The following is a 5,944-nucleotide window of genomic DNA, read 5'->3' as shown; positions in this document are numbered from 1 at the left end:
CACATGGTGATGAGTGGCATTTATGCCACCGTTTCACCCTCTTTCATTAGAGAATTCCCCCGATTTGCCACTTGTTTATTCTATTTTAGTTACTTTAGCTCCCTCTCGTGTTTTCCCTTCACTTTTATCTTTTCTTCCATACCTTTTATTTGTGTGTTTTGATAGCTTCTAGCACTCGTGGGCGAATTATGGATTTCTAGATGGAGTGGAGATGCTAAGGAAGCTTGCCAAGGAAGTGGAGATGCCAAAAGGGAGAAGGCGCGCTGATACGCATGGCCGCAAGCGCGGGGATCTTAGCCGCGGGCGCGGACAGGGAGGTCCTGAGCCAACGCAAGTTTCTGGAGATGGCTGGGAGATGGCGAGCCGCGGGCGCGGCGCAGAGGCCCGCGAGCGCAGCGTTAATGTCCGCGGGCGCGACAGAGAAGACCCGCGGGGGCGGCATTTTCCCCCGCGGGCGCGGCTATCTGGGTCTGGCGAACTTATTACCCAGCTTGGAGAGGGCGGGACAGCCTGTTCAAAGAGCCCTCTCCCTTGCCCATTTTCCTCATTATAGTGGAAGACTATAAATAGTCTTTAGCTTGAGTTTTTCAATCATTCACTATTCCATTGGCATCAAAAACACTTGTAGAGAGAGAAAATCCATGTCTTTTAGAGAGAGAAAACATTAGTCTTCAAGATTCAATCTATGTAATCAAATATTCAAGCTTTCCTCTAGATTGTTGCAACAACTTTGATGATTGGGTAATCCTTCAACTTTTATAATAGTAATCTTTTCTCTTATTTCTCTAGTCCTTAGTTTTATTGTTCTTATTCATGTTTTCCTCATAAATATCCATGCTTTATTAGTTCCTTTGATTTCTCTTTGACTTAGAATCATGCTAGGTTGTATTAGGATTGAATACTTGTTTAGTTTAGTTGTCATGACTATTCCCTTCTCTCTAGCTTAGCCTTTTAGCTGGGGAAGGGGGCGAAAATCATGTTTATGCGAGTCCCTATTGATTATTGTTTGGATTTCACCTTGAGTTGATGATTTGTGCTTAATATGCTTGGAGTTATTGTGTGCACCTATAACCCCAATGTTTTAATCTTAGATTAGATGCATGAGAATGATCTAGTTTAGGGTTGATTGATTTCGTCAACTTGCTTTGAGTAGTTGCATGAGAGTGAATTGCTTCAAGTAGCTCAGAGTTTGAATTCCTTGGTGTATTTTCTTATTGATTTTCATTAGTGTCTTGTTGGTCATGATTGGAACCCCCTCTCCCTAGTGCTTTTTGCCATTGATATCACTATAATCTTGTCCTTTGTTTTCATATAGAGTACCTAGTTCAATCCCTTCTTCTTTAGTTTAACTTAGTCTTGTTTTTGGTAATTAGATTGATCATAGAAATCTTCAACATCAAACCATAATAACCCCTTTTTGTCACTAGCAATTTATCCTAGACATCGTGTTAATTGTGCTCAACCCTTGTTTCCTTGGGAATCGACCCTACCTTGCCACTATCTAAAGTAAAATTGATAGAGTTAGGTTAGGAGATATAAATTTTAATTTTGATCTAGGATAGTAGACCAACGACCTATTGTCCCCCGATCACATGGACACTTTTGAAGTGTTTAGAGTTGATTCAGATGATATTTAGATGGAAGTTGATGAACTGAGTTTATTAATCGAAGATCCCATGTTCGTGTATGTTGATTTTGATTATTATGTGCATGAGGAATGAAAATAGCATCCACAAGAGTCGCTACGCACCTTTCGAAGATGAATTTGAGTTAGAAACGGAGAAAAACAATGGTTTATAAAGTATCAAAAATGACCACTTCTCACTCTTTTGATCATAACTTGACTTCTACAGATTTCATTGAAGCGATTCAGATTGCATTGGAAACCAGACTTGATGATCTTCCAATGATAGGTCACACGCTCCAAGAAGCCTCCTGGAACAGAAGTTATAGGTGTTTCAATCCAAGCAATGCAATCAGCGACAAGGTGTAAAACCGCAGAGCTGGTTGCGCCTCTGTCTCGCACCCACTCGAAGCTACCTGATTCTACTACCAGGCCGCAGCTAGGCCTGCGCCTCCAGGTCTGGTCAAGCAGCCCTCAAAGCCTCGAGTGCTTTGTCGTCCCACATCATAACAAGTATTCGTGCCACACATCTTCTATCATCCATAATATTATTGCAGCTTGTGTAATTTATATTTTTTTATTTCTTTTCTTTAATTATTTTTAGATTAATTTTAGGATAATATTAATACTCAAGGGATTTTATTTTTTCCATTATGCCTTTTATACCTTTTATTATTAGACATTCGTGAGTTTTCACTTGAACCCTTTCTCATGGCATCTCCATGGATTTTTCAATGGATAATTCTTGGGTTTATTATTTTAATTCATTAAGGTATTTTTTTTACTTTCTTTTAAGTATGGTTTCTTTATTAGATTTAGTTTTAATTATTTAGTTCATGCTAGAGTAGTTTATTTCTAGGGTTTGGGAATTCATGTTTATGTGACGAATCTTGATTGATATTTTTGATATTTTAATTATTGATTTCTCTAATTGATAGTGTTTTATTGTTAATCTTGCAACCTGATCAATTGTTTGATTAATTATTATTAATGAGAGTTTGAATCGAAAGATCTCACTTTTAGAGACTTACCTACAATTAGCAATTCTGATTATGTTAGCGACCGAACTACATATGTTGAATTGAAAGTGTTAAGACCTGGCCGTAGGCTTAGCAATGGATCTAGATACTTGATTGATTAAATTGTTAATGGTATTTTGATAGATTTAGAACTATATGCATGGTGAACCATAACCCTAGGCTTTTTTTTATTGATTTTTATTCTTATTTCAATTTAGATTATATTTTAATCCCAATTTCGTGACATAGTTTAGTTTCTTCAAATCCGTAGAAGTCAGATTGAATACCATCTCCCTGTGGATTCGACCTTACTTGCCCTACTACATTGTTACTTGGTTTTGTTAGCAATTTATTTTTGACAGGTGTACGACAACCTATCAAATCCCAAGCACCGAATCTGAGCATCATAGCAGTGGGTTCGGAGCTATTGAAACTTTAGTACTGGAAGCAGGTTCCGACCTCATCTCTCTTCTAGATCTCTTTCCAAACAAGGGCAAGAAAATAATCACCAACCAACCGACATGTGCACTCAAAAGGCTCCCTTCTCCTCCCTCGCCTCCAATAGAGAACTATCCTAGAGTCACTTCTAATCCCAATAAAAATGGAAGTCGCACCTTTAACCCTAGAAACACGAGGTCCCGATATGGGCATTCCCAATCGAAGGCTTGTGATGTATGTGACAAAACAGGGTATGGTGGGTGTCCAAGTAGGGGTGACATTCTATAAGAACCACAACTAGTTACCGGAAGTTCACGCCCTTGTGACTCCGATAAGGTTGGAAAATCTGGGTCTAATGGGTCATATGGAGCATTGGAGGGATTGGGATGTTTACTTCCTACCCCCGAATGCCGAGTCGAATGATATCCCTTGTGTTACTCTGCAACGTCCACTCCCAACCCTAAATATGAAGATTATCATATGGAACGTTCGTGGAGCCACTAAGGATGAGTTTGTGCCACATGCAAAGCATTACATTGACGTTTATCATCCTTGTATTTTCATTTTACTCGAAACAAAAACTAATTCCATTCGACAAATACAAGTGATGATCCAACTAGGTTTGTCTGATTTTAAGGTGATTGAAGCTAACGCTTCTCGTGGTGGTATATGGTTGTTTTGGAAAAGCACGGTTGATCTGATTTTTTTTTATGATAAGGGGAACCTTTTTCACTCTCTTTTCCATTTCAAGAATCATCTTGTTGTTTCTGATCGCGAGGTTTTAATTACCGGAATGCATGCTCCGAATGTTCCGAGGGAGCGTCATGCTCTTTGGAACAACATGCAAGAGTCGATCCCTCCACCTAGTACTCCCTAGTTACTACTAGGAGACTTGAACGAAATGACTTCGTAGAGTGAAAAATCAGGAGGTAGGGTGTTTTGGCCAACCCAATGCCGTGATTGTGTGGATTTCATGGATGCGACCGGTTTGGTTGATTTGGGTTATCATGGTAATCTTTACACTTGGTCCAATGTTAGAGAAGGTATAACCCTAATTCGTGAGCGTCTGGATCATGCCCTAGCCAACATCTCTTGGTTGGATGCCTTCCCTCACACTACGGTTCATCATCTCCCTGTAGGACTTTTTAGGTACCATAAGCTGAATTTCATGAATCACATTCATACGCACCTAAATCAGGATCATATGCATAATACACAAGCTAAGAATCACATAATTATACCTTTGAAGCATGAATTCCACGTAGCTATTCGATCGGCAAATCAGAAAGAGAGTAGAGCCCCAAGCGTGACTCCTCTACTTGGTCCACGGGATTCGAACAAGCGTCCACCAATACTATATTGGTTGAGTGAAGGGAAAAACCGCGATCACTACCTTTGACGGACAACCGACCACCACGACGAACCACCACCACCTTGCACACGCCGGCGCCGAGAGGGGAGGAGAGAGTTGTGTGAGAGAGGGAGTTTTAGAGGGCTAGGTTTCGTGTTTGCTAATTAGGGTTTCACAAACTAACAGTCAGATTGTTCTCTTGGAAAAACCTAGGCACCTAGTCTACTTATAATCCTATTATAATTAGACTAGGTTAGGAAGCCTATAAAGCTCCAAACTCCTCCATATGGCCGACCACCTAGGGGTTGAGGCCCATCATGGGCCTCGTCCTCTAATGCTTGATCTAGGCCCTTTGTGTGACCTTATAGGATCCGTCCGATTAGGCTTTAGCCTATTTTACTAGCCCAAAGATCGTTAGTACCTCTAGCTATGATATAACGACGACCCAAACGGACAAACTTAATTATCTCCATAATTTGATTCATTTATATATCTAGTAATTGCACTTGACGAAGACATAAATCCTTCACTCCCTCTTACTCATTCCAATCATTGTCCTATCATTGTAGATATTTCTAATTCCCCCTTGCATGGCCCCTTCCCCCTTAGAAGTAAAGAGGTGTGGCTTTAGCTAGCATCCATCTTTCGCCGAGTTCTTTGTGAAAAATTGGACTAATCCTAATACTGATTTTCTGCCGGGCCTAGATAAATTTAGTTTAAATATCCAAAATTGGAATAAAAATATTTTTGGTAGTCTAAAAATTCAAAAAAAAAAAGATTGTTGGCTAGGTTAAATGGCATTCAGATTTCCCTAGGTAATCGGCACTTGGATTTTTTGTATAATCTTGAAAAATATTTATTGGCTGACCTTAATAATATTTACAAAAAGGAACGTATTATTTGGGCTCAAAAGCCGGTATTAATTGGTGAAAATATGCGGATCATATACTAAATATTTTCATATTTTAGCCAAAATTTAATATATATATATATATATATATATATATATATATATATATAAAACAAAGGGTAAAATTCTTTGCTTGAAAGATAATGATGGGAACTGGGTTAATGATAACAAAGAGCTTAAGAATCTGGTAGTTAGTTATTTTCAAGATCTGTTTGAGTATAAACTCACTATCACTGATTCCTCAAAAATTTTCTTCCTAATTATTATCTTTCTGATCGAGATAGGGCTAGTATTTCTAGGATTCCTACTTTAGATGAAATAAAAGAATGCCTCTGCTGAATGAATCCCATGAAATGTCCCGGTCCCGACGGTATTCAACCAAAATTCTTTCAATTTTTTTAGGAGGATCTTAGTTCAGTGATAAGTAACTTTGTCATTGATTGTTTTTCTAAGTCTAAAATCCCCACAAACATCAATCATTCGTACCTCTCCCTAATCCCAAAAATTGATGTTCCTTCTAAAATCTCTAAGTTTAGACCTATAGGTTTGTCTAATACTATTTACAAACTTATCACTAAACTAATTTTTGACAAGTTCAAACC

The sequence above is a fragment of the Chenopodium quinoa genome, unplaced genomic scaffold, assembly GCF_001683475.1.
Source record: "Chenopodium quinoa cultivar QQ74 unplaced genomic scaffold, ASM168347v1, whole genome shotgun sequence".
Lineage (NCBI taxonomy): Eukaryota > Viridiplantae > Streptophyta > Magnoliopsida > Caryophyllales > Amaranthaceae > Chenopodium > Chenopodium quinoa.
Note: the sequence above shows the minus strand (reverse complement) of the source record.